This window comes from Camelus ferus, chromosome 14 (assembly GCF_009834535.1).
Source record: "Camelus ferus isolate YT-003-E chromosome 14, BCGSAC_Cfer_1.0, whole genome shotgun sequence".
NCBI classification, from domain to species: domain Eukaryota; kingdom Metazoa; phylum Chordata; class Mammalia; order Artiodactyla; family Camelidae; genus Camelus; species Camelus ferus.
Window position 1 is genome coordinate 28,878,463 of NC_045709.1, and position 19,458 is coordinate 28,897,920.

A 19,458-nucleotide genomic window follows, 5' to 3' on the forward strand; every position below is an offset into this window, starting at 1 on the left:
GTTAGGTTAAAACAAGGTCCTCGTGCAGCAAGCAGGGTGGGTCCCTAATCCAGTAGAACCAGCGTCCTTACAAGAGGAGAGACATGGAGAAGTGTCCACGTGAAGACAGAGACACGCAGGGAGGAGGCCACGTGAGGATGGAGCGGGGACTGGAGAGCTGCGACTACACGTTAAGGAACTCCAAGGACTGACAGCCACCACCAGAAGCTAGGAAAAGGCACGAAAGGAATCTGCTCAGAGTCCCCAGAAGACGCCAACTCTGCCAGCCCTTGATTTAGACTGCGAGCCTCAGGAGCTGTAAGAAAATCAGTTCCTGTTGTTTTAATCCACCCAGTGTGTGTTACAGCAGCCCCAGGAAACTGACACACAAGCCCACACCCTCAGGAGGGCACACCTCCCTAGCTTTATTGTTTCCCACGTGGCTGCCGCCCTGCCCTCAGGCTGAGCAGTTGTCACAGACCCTGTAAAGAGGACATGTAAGCATTCTTTTGTATTCAGCACCCCACAGATGCACACTGAGAAGGAAGAGCTAAACTCAAGGATCAAATCATTCTACGTCAGGCATTGAACCACGTGATGTATGATAATACGACAACCACCAGTGGGTGATATACATCACAGTGCTTTATTTGAGATCCAACCGAATATGTAGTGGGTTATCGATTAGATTTCCCCTCGACTGTCAGTGAAGAAATGGAAATGTGACTGAACCACAAATATTTTATATCAAGAAACCAACAATTCGAAAAGAGCCTCCAAATCTGAACATAACAAAAATCCGGAGCTGGTCCTCCAAGACACAGTGCATTAGATGTGTTTCAAACTGTAAAATGCTGTCTATATAATCTTTAGGCAGCATTATTTTTCCACCATAATAAATTTCTGGCATTGGACTACATTACATTCCAATTTGTCACTGAGAAAAGAATAACACAGTTCATTTGTGAGAGAAGAATTTCAAGGATAACTTCATGTGCAATAGAGACACCCACACCACTGCCCTAGAAACATCCCCAAAGCTGTTACCATAGCTGTCTTTGCATTTAGCCAAAAAAACTCATGATTTACTGTCAAAAAAAAAATTACAACTTGGCCTCTGGATCCTATAATTAGTCAGTTTTCAGATTTAACCTCTTCTTTTTTGTTTGAAGCTTCTCTTTCTAGGAAAATTTTAATCTTCTGGTAAAAAGTACTCGATGTGTGACATGGCCTCTGACCCAAACAGAGGTATTCACAACCCATGCACTGGATGAGTTCCTACTGTATACAAAGCATTATGGTCATCTGGTTCTAGATACAAAAGTAAAATGAATACAATCCCTAATTTTATCAAAGTTCACCAATTATATAAATATATATAGTGATAAACACATATCAATAAATCAAAATAAATAAAAGTCAGCTTTTGCCCCAGCCATAGACCCATCCCTGAGATCCCTTTGAGATGTTCACGCCAGGATTCAGCTCTTCCTCTGGAACCACTGAGTGGTTAGCTATCAGTTGTACCTCAATCACTCAATGCCGGTGTGCTTTCAACATGGCCTTACCTGGACGAGAATGACAAGGCACCCATGTTAATCACCAGAAGCACCTCCCACACTCTCGTCCAAACCTCTGCTGATTGAGTCGCCTCCTCTGCACCACCCCTCCCGTGGTGACTGGATAGGTTTGTTGAGCCCTAGCTTGAATTAGATTTAAGATGCTCATCCTCCACTATTTCTGCCTGCAAGGGGCTCCTTTGTGTCAGCCTGAGCTAAAGGGGCAGGAGGAGAGAATAGCAAAGTGCAGTAAAAAGTGCAACTGGGATTGTAAGTGAGAGGCGAGCTGTAAAAGGCATGCGGTGCCACCGGAGAAGGAATAACCTGATTAGCTCCTCCTTTTGAAACGACTGCTTATCTCCAAGCCACTGCTGAACACTGTGACATGTGCCACCATTTCTGTGGCAGACTGTCATATACACATACCAAATTTTGTAAGTTATTTATTTAGTATGTAAGTTAAAGTGCCATCAATAGTCTTTCCATAATAATAGTTACTCAAACTTGAGTAATATATGAATTCAAAAAAAAAATGCAAACAAAATTCTAAGGACTCTCCAGTGTTGACCAATCATTTTCTCTATAAAGTCACTATGGTAGGTTGAAAAATGTCGCATCCTACCTCCCCTTGTCAGCGCCACCACTAAAGACAGTCACCTTCTACTTCCTGGCACCTGTAAATGTGACCTTATATGACAAAAAATGGGGGATGGTGGTTTGCAGATGGGGATTAAACTGAGGATTTGAGGTGGGGGAACTGTCCTGGATCATCAGGATACCCACCAGGTGGGCCCTAAATGCAGCCACACGCGTCCTTACAGGAAGGAGGCACAGGGACATCTGACACACACAGAAGGAGGCAATGTGAAGACAGAGGAAAGAAAGACTTGAAGATGTGACCACAAGCCAAGGAACACTGGCCACCACCAGCAGCTGGGAGAGGTAAGGAGTGTTTTCTCCCCTCGAGTATCTGGAGTGAGGGTCACTCTGGTGATGCCCTGACTGGGGCCTTCAGATCTCTAGAATTGCGAGAGAGAAAATTTCTTTGGTTTTAAGTCACCAAATTTTTGGAAACTTGTTACAGCAGCTTTAGGAAACTAATACAGTTACAGATCATTTTTATTATAAAATTGATGTACAAACATCAAACAATGGATAAATTCTTTACTCTTACGACTGTGATATATCTGCGAAATCCCAACTAATTTATAAATTAAACAAAAAGAAAACTATAAAACCAATAAAACTCACTAACAACAGGAATGTAACACAAACAATGATTGCAGAAATTAAGCCTCTGTGTGACAGGGAAGAACAAATCCGACTCCATCCTGGCTCTGTTTCTTTTACTGTACCATTTATACCCTATTGCTTTGCTAAAAGTTAAGAATGTTGCCTAGAGCCTGAAATATACAGGATAGCCCATTCTCAAGGCTCTGACCTTTAAAGGTGTAACACTTTTCCATTCATATAGAGATAAAAAGTTGCAGAGCTGAGAATAACATTTGTCTTGTTGGAGGTTTACAGGAACACCATGACAGAACCTACCTAGTGCACAGCTACAAGGACAAAGGATTCCAGCACGGAGAAGTTTGCAGCAGCCAACCACACCCCTTCCCTTACTACTATAAAAGAAGCCTGAACTCTGACTTGGGGAAGATGGTTCTTCGGGACACTAGTCTGCCATCCTGTTGGTCTGCTAGCTTTCCAAATAAAGTCTCTATTCCTTCTCCCAGGAACTCAGTTTACTGGCCTGTCATGTGGTGAGCAGCAGGAGCTTGGACTCAGTAACATTTGCAGTAGGAATACACCTCTGGCATTCATGTTCCAAGTCCTACGTTTGAACTGCCTAAAGCACCAGGTACCATGTGCTGCTGACACCTCCCACCACATTTCTCTAGTTGAACTCACTGGGTTAATTATTTACATTTCATACACACAGTCTGTCTTTGTCCTTTTCTCTTTAGCCTTTGAAATTCAAATAGCTCTACTTGGCAACAATGACAGGGTAAACCCAGAAGCCAGTCTAGGCACTGAAGCTGGGAGTCAGTAATATTTGTAAGAAATCATCTAAGTCAGAGCTTCTTAGCAACAAATCACCTAGGTATCTTGTTCAAGTGCAGGTTCACAGGTCTGCGTGGGGTCCGAGAGCCTAGCAACTTCCCACCCAGGTGATGCCAGTGCTGCTGGACCACGGCTGGGGGGAAAAAAGGAGCTAAATGACCCATCTGGAATGTGCTTATTTTAGATTTTTTATATCATGATATAAATATTTTTAAAATCTTTTAATAAGTTTATGGAGTTCCCATATCCACCCCAAGAAATACATCAGTCTGAGTAACATTTGCACTTGTGGAATGGGTAAAGGATGCTGTGTTAGCAAACAACACTGGAATATCAGTGCTTAACACATAAAAATGTATTTCTTTTATGTGCCGAGACAACTGCCTACGAAGTAAAGTGCATTCAGTGGTTTCTCTCCAACAGCAGCTCCCCAGGCTCAGGGGTCCAGGTTTTGCCTTTCATCACGGGGCCCCCTGCAACCCTCACAACCTGTTTATTTTCTGGAACTGGTCGCATGGGCTTGCACAACTGCAGGAAGGCTGGGAAGTTAAAGGGAGCTCACGGATATTCAGGGAGCAGTGAGTATCTCTGCCAAAATATGATCTTGTAATGACGGCGCTCTCAATTACCTGCATTCAAACTATCTTGCATGAGAGAGGGTAAGCAGAAGCTACAGGGAGCCGTCACACAGCTGGGCTTGCTCCCGGTCAGCTCCCCCATAGCTCAGCTGCAGTAAAAAGCTTCACTGCTCTGCGAACAGTGCCAACGCTCTCGTCTGATAGAAATAACGTTAATATCAATTTATTACATTATCTTCCAATTTTAAACTACAGATACTTTAAGAAGACGAAGGGGTTTAAAATGTCCATTCAGAGGACATTCCCTTCTGCACTGCACCTGGGTTAGATTAATTCTATAAATAGATCACTCCCTCTAACAAAAGCAAAAGTAAACAAAGCCATTATTCATATGAAAGTGGCAATGCTGTATTTATATTAAAAATAATACGCTAAATTGTGTAGATTCTATCATATATCTTTAAAAAAGGATTTGTATAGCTATTGTTTAATAGTACACACTTGAGTTTAAAAAATTTATGTAATACATGTTATTGAGATCTGGAAAAAGCTCAAAATTATGTTTTAGATATTTTTTACTACAAAATATAAGCACAAAAAAGCACATAAAGCATAAGTGGATATTTTAGAATTAGTTTTTACATAAAATAATTTTGTGAACAATATATATTAGATTCAAAGACAGGCCCACGTTTATTAGGAAACATGAGTTGTGATAAAGACACGACATTACAAATCAGTAGACATACTATGGACCCCTCAAAAGCACACTGCGGTCACTAACCACACAAACACTAAGGATGAAACTAGGCCTTCATCTCAACCACCTGTGCACGCACACATACACACACTTTCATTTGGATTAAGATTTTTAAGACAAAGTACACTAAAAAATGGAAGAAAGTTATAGGATATATGCCACTGCTGCTGAGCAACTTTTTGTAAGTAAATCTCATTCACACACAAAATGAAATACTACTGATAAAGTCAGCCTAATTAAAATTAAAATTTCAAACAAACTACTGTCAATAAATAACACGAATAAAGTAAAAATAAACTGCAGACTAGAAGAGAATATTTGTAATCTATGTAACACATATCATCTATTGAGATGAAAATGTAGGATATATTGCAAGTTAATGAAACAAACAAAAAGCCCAACAGAACAGTCGGCAAAAATTGTGACTATTCTGCCATGCAGAGGAAAGAAGATGAGAATTGCCAATAAACATGTGAATATATTCTTGCAACGTTGTTAGGAATCAGGGAAAGGCAAAGTAAAGCTGATGATGAAATTCTGTCTCAATTCATCAGGCTGGAGAAAGCTATTAATCACACTGCATGTGACAGTGAGGGGGGACGGGCTCATAATTCTGCTATTGGGTGATTTGATACCATCACCTGGAGAGCAATGTTACCTGGAGAGCCAGAGGTGTGTTCCCTAAATGTAGGGTTCCTCTGGATTGCAGACTTTCTCTGCTCTAGACTAGAAATGTCCACCGCACATGCACGAGGCTATTCAAAAGGATTTCTGTTGCAGCAGTATTTGTAGCAGTGAAATAATGAGAGAATTGGAACAAAGTTACTATCCCTCACTAGGGGAATATATAAATAAATGCGTTTATTCAGATCTTGGAATCCCAAAAGATGATTAAGTGAACTGTATCAACATGTACCAACATACACTGATGACAAAAACTAGGGTGTAAAAGGCCAAATATAGTGTGATACGATTTAAGTAACAATTTAAGAGAAATAATAATATAAATTTCTCTTAATATAAACATAACAAGAGTACAAACATGCACAGTAATGACATACAAAACCTCAGCCTCTAGAGAGGAAGAGATGAGTATGGAAGAAAGCCCAGTTTTAGCTGTGTCTCTCTTTTTTTTTTTTTTTTTTTTCCTCTTTAAAACAAAGAAGAGCACTCTGAAGCCAGTGTAACAAAACGTTAACATCTGTTAAATCTGGGTGGTCGATACATGGATCTCTTGTTATATTATTTTCATTCCTTTTTGGTATGTTTGACTTATCTCCTATAAAAATTTTTAAAATCAAAATTGCCAAAATTGCCAATTTATTTATTTTTCCAGTTAAATTACTTTTTTTATATCTTCAAATGGCTGATTTCATTACTTTCATGCTTTTAAAACACTTTAACGACTATCACACCAAAAAATTGAGGCAGTATTTGCTTTATTCCTGCATACAGTTGTGGGGAGGGAGGGTGACTATTTGGCGAAGTCCATGTGAGTGTATTGCTTTCATGAAAGTCACAGCACAGGAAAGACTGAGAACTTTTGGCACAGAACAATAACTCTGACAAGAGGCTCCAGTTTGGAAAGAAATAGAGACAGGAAGCAAAAACACCAGTTGCAACAGACCGAGCGAAGTTACAAAGTTCTAGCAGGGGAACGCAAAATTGAAGACGAAAAAAGAAAACCAATTTTAATGGCAAGTTCAACAAGATTCAACAAATCAATGTAGAGGGAAGTGTGAAACATCACTCTGAGATTTTCTCTGCAAGGAGGTGACATTAAGATACAGGACATACAGCACTTGCAAATAGAGAAGATGGTGGGTCCTGTTTGGGACATGCTAGATTTCTTGTGACTTATTTGAAATCACAACATGACTTTCTAATGTGACTAAATGTCACCAGAATGACCTGGAATTTAGGTTGTTAGTGGGTCATGAAAACGCTGCCTCCCTTAGGGAGCTGGATGGAGATGCCAGTTCACAAGCACGAGGAGGTCGGCAATAGTTGGGGGGGGGGGCTCGAGCCTCTTTTGCTTGATTTCCACTCCCTTCTACCCATCTGCTTCCCTCTTAGCCTGGGCTCCTTCCTCCCCAATATTGCTGAATATATATATATATATATATATATATATATATATATATATATATATATATATATATTTCATAAGAATGCAAATGTCATTATCACATTTTAATAAAAAGTGAATCAGGCTGTATTCCTTACTTTAAAATACACTCTACACTTTAAAATGACATTTCTATGGTTTGTTTTGCTTGCTTGGGGGTCTTAGTTGATCTCTTTTCTGGGGTTTATAGACTGAACCCAAATTTTACTGTTTGTCTGCCATCACCACCAGCAAAATGTGCTCACCCCTGAGTCTGAAGCATCAGCCTACACAGCCCAGCCAGCTTTAACTGCACCCTCCCCACCCCTCAAGCACCCATATTCCCCAAGAGAAATTCTCCAAGCCTGGTTTGGGATGCATTCCAATCTGCAGAATTTCAGTAGCTTCATGACAGCCTTCTCTTTTGTCAGGAATGTTCAGAACAGCCCTATAAATCTCTTCCACATCATGCATGCTAAAACGGAGGGAATTATTTTTTATTTCTTCTGTCATTCCAGCTTGAAGTTTCCCCTACCTTACATATGAATCTTAAAGACAGGAATATGGAAACAAGAAAAGAGAATAGGTATTCAGGAGAGTTTACTGTTTTACATGGAGTTTATCTGGGAAGAACTCCCGTAGAGCTGAGCAAAGATCTGGGATGTAAGAGAGTTTACACACACCTAAATAGGAGATGAGAGTTCCAAGCAGAAGGTACAGCATGTGCCAAGGCCCTGAGGTAGGGCTTCCTGGGGGTTAGAGGAATAGCAGTGAGGAAGAAGCATCTAGAAATAGAGTTAAGGTCAGGGAGAATCTTGTTCAACATGCTGTTAGAGTGTAGACCTACAGGGGCATTAAGACCAGAAGACAGACTTTTCTTACTCAGAGTGAAATGGGAAGACACTGAAGAATTTGGACTAGAGTGGCACAAGGTCGTCTGCTGTGTTGTAAACACACTGTAGGGACGATGACAGAAGCAGGAGGCCTACCCGAAAGTCTTTGAAGCAATGCCCCCAAGAGATGATAGTAAATTAGCCTCGAAATTTAAGATGGAGGAGCAGAGTTTTGGAGGTAGGTTCAAATTTTACTGATGGATTGAATGCAGACTGCAGATGAAAGAAAAAAATTAAAGATGAATCCAAGGTTCCTGCGACCTGAGCAGCCCAGAGGATGATGAATTTGCCTTTTGCTGAGATGTGGAAGAAAGCAGGGGCAGCGGGCTGGAAGACAATCAGGTCCTTACATTCAAGATCAGTCACCCAAGTGAACATGTGAGTGACTGTTCATCCAGCTCTGGTGCTCGGGGAGGACTTGTCGAGGGTGAGTTACACGGTGCAGAGCCCGGCCACGCAGGTCTGCAGCAGGTTGGTGGGGTGGCCCCTGGTACTGTCTGTCTCCTGTGTGGCTGGAAGTAAAGAATGTCCTTCTCAACCTTTCCAGCTGTTGTTCAGAAACTCTCTTGCTCTCCCATGATTATCTCCTGGACACGAAGTCCACGTGCACCTGCATGGATGTTTGTATACACACACACACACACAAATAAGCACACAACACACACATCCCTCCCTGGGACAGTCATTTTCCAAAGACAGTACAGCCCAACTCCATTTGTAAGAAAAATAACATTCCTTTAAGTACAGAAGGTGAGAACCGCCATGCCAGTCAATATATATTTCAGGAAAGAGAACACTTACATTAATGGTGTAAAAGCAAGTTTCCGCAGCAATTCTGGGTAGACCTCTGTTTCATAGCTGTTAGATGCCAAAGCTCACAAAGCATCTCCTCCCAGAGTAAAGGGCGAGCACCTCCAACCCAAATTCTGGCCCACACCTCAGAATGCAGAAAGTGTTCGCTCTTACGCCCACCAAGAAGTCAGTGTTCCGCTTTAACCAATTGCAAGCTTTGTTCTGCATGAAGCACTCTATTTACAATTGTGGAAAAAAACTCTTAAAAATCACAATTATTTTATTCAGCAAAACAATTTAAAGCTGATACTAGCTGAGTCTCAAAATAGGAGGCGGAGAATGTGTTTGGACACTGAAAGAGAGCTATCCTGGGATTCAAACACGGAGGTGGACTTGAAGCGTGTTATTCCAAACGTCGTCTATAAGAGAGACTTAAAAAGAGTTTCAGACTTAAGGATCCGCCTCCTTGAAATTCTCTTCACCTTCTCACTGTTGGTCATGACTGAGTGGTTCTCCACGGGGCCTCCCGCTTTCCTATTTCTTCTGCTTTCTTTCTTTTGGAGATCAGATAAGGTCAGCCCTGCACGCCGCTCCACTCCTCGTGGTACTTCCTCTCAGCCCTAATTTCTTGATCACTTTTCTAATGCTACTTCTAACTCCTCCCTTTCTCTTTCTTTCTTTCTTTTTTTGCTATTTCTGATGAAAAGTCTTCCATTTTCCTCATGTGGATGGGAGATATTTAAAAGTACTAAAAGGACAACTTCTTAATACTATTATCAAGCTAAGGCTGTCAGAGCTGTGTCCACGTTCCTTCTGTTTTTCAATAGAGCACTGACTTCCTGTCAGCCATTGCTGCGTGTGAAGATATATAAGGAATGGTCACTTCCTTGAAAAGGTTCAGAATCCAGTGGTGGAGAGAAACACGTATAGGTAAACGAATGTACCTTTGTCTACAATATTTTGATATTTAGAGAAAAATTGAATACAGCTTTCAGAGAAAGTCTACAGTCAGATGAAATGTCTGTGCTGAGATTTCCCAGGTAAGTAGGCAACTCTAGAGGGGAAAGTTCATCAAGGCAGAGGGAAGGGCCAAAGCACAGGCAGGAATGTGGCCCACCATGACCTTCTGGGGAAGTTCAGTGACCTGGTAGGGGCTGAAATAGAGGAGACTGGGAAGGAAGAGGCAGATGAAACTGGCCTCCTATCCAGATGGTGAAAACCTTTGCAGGCTCATTTAAGTGCCCTGGAGTTTTCCTACCTGACAAAGGGGGCCCATGAAGAATTCTTAAATTAGGAGGTATTACAAGGGTCATTCTGGATGGGTGCGGGAAGAGAAGGGGCTGTCAGGTGGTGACACTGTTCCTGGCCATACCCGATGTCCAGCAAAGCTTTCCAACCCTTTCTTCAGGCCATACAGCTCTGAAAGTTGACCCTGATTTTTTTTTTTTTTATTCTATTATCTCCTCAGTGATATAGTTTTCAGAGAACTACCTATTATTAAAATAAGACAAAATAAAATGAAGCACATATTCTATTCTATGTAAATATCCTTTGACTCTGAATAGCCAAAACAATCTTGACAAAGAAGAAGAGAGCTGGAAGAATCAGGTTCCCTAAATTCAGACTATACTACAAAGCTACAGTAATCAAAACAGTATGGTACTGGCACAAAAAACAGACACACAGATCAATGGAACAGGACAGAAAGTCCAGAAATGAACCCACCTGCTTATGGTCAATTAATCTATGACAAAGGAAGCAAGAATATACCATGGAGAAAAGACAATCTCTTCAATAAGTAGTGCTGGGAAAACTGGACAGCTACGTGTAAGAAAATGAAAGTAGAACATTCTCTAACACCATATACAAAAAAAAAAAAAAAAAATGGATTAAAGACCTAAATTTAAGACCAGATACTATAAAACTAGAGGAAAACATAGGCAGAACACTCTTTGACATAAATCACAGCAATAGTTTTTTTTTGGATCCATCTTCCAGAGTAATGGGAATGAAAACAAAAATAAACAAATGGGGCCTAATTAAACTTAAAAGCTTTTGCATAGCAAAGGAAATTATAAACAAAATGTAAAGACAACATATATAATGGGAGAAAGTATTTGCAAATGATGCAACCAACCAGGGCTTAATTTCCAAAATATACAAGGAGCTCACAAAGCTCAATATCAAAAAAAAAAAAAAAAATGGGGAGAAGATCTAAGTAGACATTTCTCCAAAGAAGATATACAGATGGCCAACAGGTACATAAAAAGATGCTCAACTTCACTAATTATTTGAGAAATGCAAATCAAAACTACAGTGAGATATCATCTCACACTGGTCAGAATGGCCATCATCAAAAAGTCTACAAATAATAAATGCTGGAGAGGGTGGGGAGAAAAAGGAACCCTCCATCACTGTTGGTGTGAATGCAAATTGGTGCAGCCACTATGAAGAACAATATGGAGATTCCTTAAAGAACTAAAAATAGAGTTACTGTATGATCCAGCAATCCCAATCCTGGGCATATATCCAGAGAGTAATTTGAAAAGATACATGCACTCCAGTAGCATAGCATAACTTTTTTACAATAGCCAAGATATGGAAGCAACCTAAATGTCCATTGACAAATGACTGGGCAAGGAAGTTGTGGTATATATATACAATGGAATACTACTCGGCCATAAAAAGGAATAAAACAATGTCATTTGCCACAACATGGATAGATGGACCTAGAGATTATCATACTAAGTGAAGTCAGTCAGTCAGAGAAAGACAAATATCAAATGATACAAATAGCACTTATATGTGGAATCTGAAAAAAAATGATACAAAACAAACATTTATAAAACAGAAAGATACATACAAAGAAAACAAACTCAAGTTTGGGGGGAGAAGGCAGGTAGAGGGATAAATTGGGAGCTTGGGATTGGCAGATACAAACTACTATGTACAGAATACATATACAACAAAGTCCTACTGTATAGCACAGGGAATTATATTCAGTGAATTACGGTAACTCATAATGAAAAAAATATGCAAAAAAGAATACATATGTATATATGTGTGTGTACAGCTGAATCACTATGCTATACACCAGAAACTAATACAACATTGTAAATCAACTATACTTTAATTAAAAAATGGGAAAAAACATATCCTTTGGAAATGAATTGATAACAATTGGCATATAAGTGTTATCAATATCTTGATGAGATTTAATTTTGTGTCAACTGATTTTACACAAGATTTTAGTGTCATCTGGGGACACATGCCAGTTTTGTGTTTGGCTCTGGGTTTTCCTTCTTTCTTGTGAGGCTAGAAAATGTTTGGCCTGAGAGATTCTCACATCAGCATAAGCCGAGGTCAATGGAAAGCATTTTCTGGAGGCAACATGAGTTGGGGAAAAGAGGAAGGAGAAAAGGAGTGTGTTTGTCAGGTTTCTCCAGGGAAACTGAATAGGCTATGCATCTGCACAGAGAGAGACTTATTTTAAGGAAATGACTCACAGGACAATGAGGGCTGGTGTGTCCAAATTCTGCAGGATTGCCTGCAGGCTGGAGACCCAGGATGATCCAATGTTGCAGTCCAATCCAAAGGCCATCAGGCTGGAGAATTTCCCTCTGGCTCAGGAAAGGCCAGTCTTCCGTTCATTCAGGCCTTCAACTGATTGGACGAGGCCCACCCACACAATGGAGAATGATCTGCTTGACTCAAAGTCCACTGACTGAAAAGCTAATCTCATCCAAAGACACCTTGACAGAAACATTAAGAATAAGGTTTGTTTATACAGCTGGGCACAGTGACCAGCCAAGCTGACACATAAAACTACCCATCATGAAGATGAATGTGAAAGATAGAGAAGAGGGGTGAACATGTCTGTGAATTTGTATCCCATTGTATCCAGCCTGGCAATGCTGGAGACACACACAAAGCAGGGTCGATATATGAACAGAGGTTATGTATCAATAAAGCATAATATTATTTTAATCTTTGAGTTTGCTTGAAGGTTGAGCTGTAAGTAAACTTTCTTCCCACCTGACTCTTAGATGTATTAGAAATCAGCTCCTGCTAGACTAACCTCCCACAGCACGTGGAGAAGTACTTTTGTGGTGGCTTTTCAGATCACACACACATTCTATGCCATGTCTATGAAGAACAAAATAGTTGTGCTATCTTAACAGGTCATGAAAATTGCTATGGGAAGGATTCAGCTATGCTCTCCAGCCAGGCCTCGCTCCAGTACCCTGTCACGTACTGGCATGGCCCATGCGGCTTTAAAACACATTTGAAACTATATTTAGAGCTTCTCAGAATATAAAAATTTGGTCATACATTCCTTTATTTTTATGCTCAAGTTTCTACTTCATCCCGTCTCTTACTTTCCGCTTCAAGAAGTACCTCCTGCCAGGAGTCTGCCGTACCCAGAGCTTCCCGCCCGCACCCTCCGAGGCAGTGAGGGATCGCCCACTTAAAATCCACCTTCATCTGCTCTCCTCTCTCCACATCAGACTGGCTGCCTCATGAGAGCGCACGTCCCTACAGTGAGGAGGAACGTCCAGCCCCAGTGCGGGGATCCTGACACTGCCCGGACCTCCTGGAATCAAGGCGATGACTAAAGATGACGCTGATACCCACACTTCCACAGCCAAGCGGGCCGTCTGGAAATACTTCCAAAGAAAATTGGGAAAGCTTCCTCTACCCAGACTGACACTTTACTAGGATGGGATGGCTTAAAGCAGCACATGTGGGAGGTAAAAGAGTCTCTGGGAAACAGGAAGTTATTTAAGATAAGAAGTCAAAGGAGGGCACTTCCCGTAGGTCCCATGTGCCCGTCAACATGATGAGGACGCCACTAGTCTTCGGAAAGATCAACAGTGCAGTGTCCCGTAACTCGCTTCATTTTTTTTTTGACTCAGGAGCAGATTTCACCTTCCTTGATTCAAGACCGTGTGATGGCCACCTAGCAGGAAATGTGAAGGTGAAACTGCCTCAAGAGGTGTGCGCAGTGGACTAAGGAACAGGGGCCTGTGAGAACACAGCTGAGTCTTAGATGAGTAATGAGCCAAACTCAGTTACTTAAAAAGCATCTTCACGAGCTGACGAGAAGGGGCATTCTGCCAATTTCTACTTGAGACTTCAGAGAAAAATGATCTTTCTTATTCAATAGGATCATTTTCAAGATTTCTTAACTCTGAGGAAACGTTTCTGAAAGATCCAAAAAAGGAGACATTTTCAAAATATATAAAAGGTGAGTTGATAGCTGAATTGTTCTTAGTCCCTCCTTTTTTCTGGAAAGCAGGGCTAAGCATGTGAATATGAATGAGTATATCTATCTTTGGGGAAAAAATGCTATCAAAATCACGGAATTTTAATTTAAAAAATTTTTAATCAAAAAAATTTAATTTATAGTCATAAATTGTCTTGGTTTTCCTGTCTTTGATGTCTTCTCATATTTAAGCTTGACTTCTTTGAGTGGAATTATGTGTACATCACTGAGATTCAGAACATTTTTGATAAATTCACAAACATCAGATAAGATCATCAAAACTCATGACCTCTGACCCCACGATGGAACCAGTATCAAACGACTGGCAGGTAAAGACGTTTAGGAAATGAGCGCCTGTGAATGATAACCTGCCTGCGGGTACATGTGCAGGGCCTCCCACTACCTCCCAGCGCTGCAAGGTGAGCAGCTTTCAGGCATGGGCTCTGTTTAGAGGAATGGGTGGGCATTTCGCCATGACTCGATTTGTCCAGCCAAGGCCAGTCATCGTTCCCTTTGGATTTATTCTGTGGCTTCTTTCGTGGATGGTCGGCGATTGACTGTTATAGCATCGTTATCTTCATTTATCTCTGAACTGTTCAACTGAAGGAAATAAATTATCTCTTTTGCATCAAAAGTAGCACCGGTCCTACTGGCAAAAAGTGACATAAAGTGATGAAGAAATCATCATTGCCAATTTCAATAGATCCCTGATGCTAATGATCAGATCAACACAATATAATCTCTTCTTTTTCCTCTCTCTCCCTTTCTCTCTCTCTCCTCTGTCTCTGTCTCTGTCTCTCCCCCTCCCTACCTTACTCCTGTTTCTGAGTGAAGAGCTGGCTCAGTCTTTGACCTTAACCAAGAAGGAAGTCACTAGTCAGCTAATAAATGGCTATTGGTAGCAATTTCCCTTCACGAGAGGGAAAGCTCTCTTAAACCACTAGCAAAGGGGAAAACGTAACTTAGCATTGCAATTACCTGACCTCCTCTGATGATCTCTTTTTGGCGTATCTCCACGTATCACAAATTCTTTTCTAAATTCATAGCTCAGCTCCCATTTTCTCATTTTATGTAGCTAATATCCTCACAGCATCTCAAGGACTCTTCACTCCCTCAATCACTTCCAGGAAGAAAAGGAAATTATGGTTAAAAAAAAAAGAGTCCTCTTCAAGGAAGCTAATCAGTTAGATAGTGAAGAGATTCAAAAGCAAATTTAAAGACTAAGAAAGTAATAAAAAAGGAAGAAATCTTTAGAAATAGGTACTGCATCCATAATGTTTTAAAGTGCTAAAATCGAGTTAAGGGAATGGATTAATCAGGAGGGTGCATTAAACACAACCAACTAACATGATTTCTAGTCTGAGGATAAATTAAAAAGAAAAAAGCTGTAAGGCCAATTTTTATTTGTTCAGAGAATTTCAAACTAAGGAGGGACAACTGTAAAAACATCTGCAGTCAGCTGGAACTGCACTTCCATCACCACGGGGCAGCTGAGACTCATCCAGCCATCTCCTCTAGGACATCAAAATAAAAAATAAAAAAAGACGAGCCTAATCGCTTTAGCCTTGGCTGGTTAAATAGCTAAGTGCACGGCTGTGTCTCACTGTGTGCGATGGAAAATAAATGATCTCGTGATGGACTGAAGAGTAGCATCTTGAGAGAGCGCCCCTTTCCAACCTTCCCTGCGTGTGCAACATGAAACAGACCGGCAAGACATCCCAACTCTCAGTCCTCAGCCACACAAGAGATGCTTCTATGGATGAAGCACAAGAAACTTACTTCTCTAAGTGAGAAGCCTGACCCTTTGGGGCAGAAATGAAGCTTCTAGACGGAAGCTGTACTGCGTACTCTTTTGAATTAAAGCTGAACGAAGTACTATCTCATGAGACACGTTAGCCCTGTCATAAACATAAATTTTCCTGAACTTTCTTACTTGGCTGGAAATTACTCACTGCCCCCCCATGGACCTTCGCTGTTCCATTTTTAATCCTCGATGCTTTCACAGTTGTAAGTATTACTGCAGCCGTGTGGTATGCAGGGTGTGCCTTCTTATGGTTTATTCCTCTTCATTTCCTGTATGATGTCCCTCCACCATTCCTGTCCTGACACAATGGCCAGTTTTGAACAGGTAACCGTGTGAATATATGTTAGAAATTGGGAGTAGCCATCACCATTGAAGTGCCAGGAGAGAAAACCCTTTACCTCATGCCGTTCATTTCCCCAAATCTGTTCCCTTTGGGCACAAAGGTAAAGTTCATTGTGAAGAATTCTGAATGAATCCAGAGAGAGACAGAAGAAAAAATGTTCCATTTTTCCAACAACAGGAGTCTAGTGTGAAACACAGCCCCAGAGCTGCCGACCCCCTGATGGCATGTGACACACCGCCCCCCGAGAGCTCACCCTGCTGACTCTGCTTTATCCTCCCGCTCACAGCGTCTCGTTTGAACACCAAATAGTGGAGGAAAAATCTTAACATTTTGAGGTGAGGGAAATGAGGCAGCAATGTGTGAATATTTGGGTGGAAATAAATGACAGATCAGCCAGTTAAGAGGCAACAGGTAGTGATGCGTCTACAGTACAAGTTACTATAAATCAGTATGAGGGTCTGGCTGCCGCAGCCTCTCCCAGTTACACACCGAGAGGTGGAAACTTCTGCCTATAACCTTAATTATTAAATGTTCTATACACACACCAGACACAGAGCCATTTTCAAGATGAGACACTTCCACTTTATGGAAGTTAAATGAAGACTAAATCTTGGACCTCTCTGTTTCCAGTTTTTTGTTTTTGTTTTTTTCTCTTATCAGCTATGTTATTGGTCTTTAGAATTCACTGTTCTGTTTTGGTTCCACCAAAAGGTCTATATTCTGCTTTCAGCATAGAGGCCTTGCAAACGGTTTCCCTAGTTTAGTCTGTGTCCAATTTGTCCAGTGAACACTGTACCTGGAGCACAGATACGTTACCGTGGAAGGATATTGTTTGTGTTCTATTAAGTTTAATGAGACGATAACATTCTTATAAAGGGCTGGAAGTACAACGGTGAATACTACCTGAACTTGCTCTGTTTTGTAAGATGCTGGAAGGTTTTCTAAGGCGCTGGAACTCCCAGGAAAACAGGAGAGAACAGGGAGGAAAAGGAGAACGGAGGAAAGGAGAGTGCACCAGGCTGACCACTTGCCGACAGCTGGGAAAGTCTGATAGAGGAGGTAACATTTAGAAGTATCATAAAAAAAAGAGAGAAATTTTACCTCGGAAGTAATGTGGGAGGACACTAGGCAGATGGAAAACAGCTACTAAAAAAGGACTGAAGAAATGTAATAATAAGAGCTACAATTTGAATATTTATTCTGAACTGGACTCAATTCTCATGGCTTGAAAGTACTGCCTTTTTTAGCCCTCCCAACAACCCAACAAGGTGGGTACTATTTTCCCTGTTTTACAGAAGCAAAAACTTGGAGAAATGAAAAAGTAACTTGCCCAAGTTTACAAAACTAGTAGGTGGTGAGTGAGAAATCTGACCCAAGCCAACACTCCCCAGGGTCCATCCAGCACGTTTAATGAGCTACAAGTCGGCAGGACTGGAAATCAGGTACCTGTGGTGAGAGGGTGAGACCGGACTCACAGAGACTTGCATGATACGTCTTCTCTTCCTAGCTAAGGGGCTTGGCGTTTAGCCAAATGCAGTGGATGGAGAACTGTTAAAGAATTTTAAACCGAAAGAATTAAATGGGCTTTAGAAAAATTGTTCTGCCGACACATGTATTTGGCTCAAAAGAGGGTGAAATTAGAAATTACAACAGAGAAGTCAAGAGGACACGGGTCCAGGGAGTCCCCTAAAATTCATAAGCCCAATTATCTTCATTTCATAGTTACCGAGGACCTAGGAGCGCTAGCTTCAGGTGGGGACGCCTGAATCTCAGATGAGAGACCTGGGCTGGAAATCGGACAGTCATGCAGGGCTGGTGGCTGTGGTTGCTGAGCTGGCTTGGTAAGGACTGGGAAGAGAGCGGGCTTATCTTTGCCCCCGTGTGTACACTCTCCTATTCTCTCTCTTTTCTCAACTGCTAAGCATCCCCATGTACTTCCCAAATTGAAATAAATAAACAAAAATCACTCTGTATATCGCTTTCTAGTTCCCACCCTTTGAGCTTTTTTTCTCTTCTCAGCCAAGCTGCTTGTAAGTGATGAAGGTGACACATTCCTTCCCTTCCTTCCCTTCCTCACCTCCCATGCATCTTACTAGCAACTGCCATCTGCTCTCTGCCTCCAGGACTCCGCAGAACCGACTCCGGCGAAGGGTGGCGAGGATGTCTCCGCCGTGGAGCGCTGGACACTGCTCAGTCTCCAACCTCTCGATCTCTGTAACCACTCAGTGCTGTAGAACTTTCCTTGGCCAAATACCAAGGGGACTCCCTTCTCCTTTTCCAAAGTATTAATTAGTATTTATTTTTTTAATTAAAGCAGTGATGGATGGATTCTAAAGCTTCAATGAGAAACCCCAATCAGAAGAGCTTTTGTTTGTTAGTGTTTTTTTTTTCTTTTAACAAATTCTATTTATTTCCTGGAAATTTAAACAGCTTCCATCTTCCCTGCCCTTTGCTAATGACATCCATTTTCTTAAACTATTTCATAATTTAAGCAGAGAAAAAGCTACCTAAGGAAAGAAAATTATCGAAAGTCAATCTCCACAAACATAGCCTAATAAACGCTCTCCCCTGATGAGGTAACCTGCCTCCTTCTTTCATTTTTGAGACGATTCACACTGCTGTGATGATGTTGCAACCTTTCTGTGCTGCGATGGGGGTTCTTCTATATTTTATAGAAAATAGTATAAAGAAGCAAGCATGTAAAAAATTCTCAAGGCCAGACCAATAGGCACAGAGTGAAGAACACGCCTGTGTTTATAGATCCTTCTCACCGTACAGTTTATATGAATTATCTACGGAGAATGTAACGGATCAAGTCTCGTAACCGCATGCTCCCCTCACCAGGGTTTACCAACTCCTGATGAAGTTTCCAGAAGAACAGACATTGTTCCACAGCAAGTGGATCCCTGCATAAAGGCTGTCCGAGGACTCGCTGACAGTTTCCATGACACTGCTTCTTTGTGTTTCCCCTTCTATGCCTTTTTTCCCCATCTCACTTATAACTGGTGTTTCCTGGGGCTTTTTCATTAGCCTACTGGTCTCCTTTCTCTCACCTCCCTGGGTGCTCTTGTGCTTCCAAGGTTTTGATGACGTCCGCAGATGGGAGAGCCACAGCCCTGCCTGGCCCCCGTCTCTGCTCCCAGCTCAGAGCCGCCCCCTCTGAACGCAGGCATCTGGATGCACCGCAGGTTCGTCATCCCACACTCAGCACATCCTTAGCCGAGCTTGGAACTGCTCATCTTCTCAGCCAAGCTTGGTGTTTCTTCACACTTCCCCAATCTTAGACATTAGTACCATCAAAAAGCCCATCACT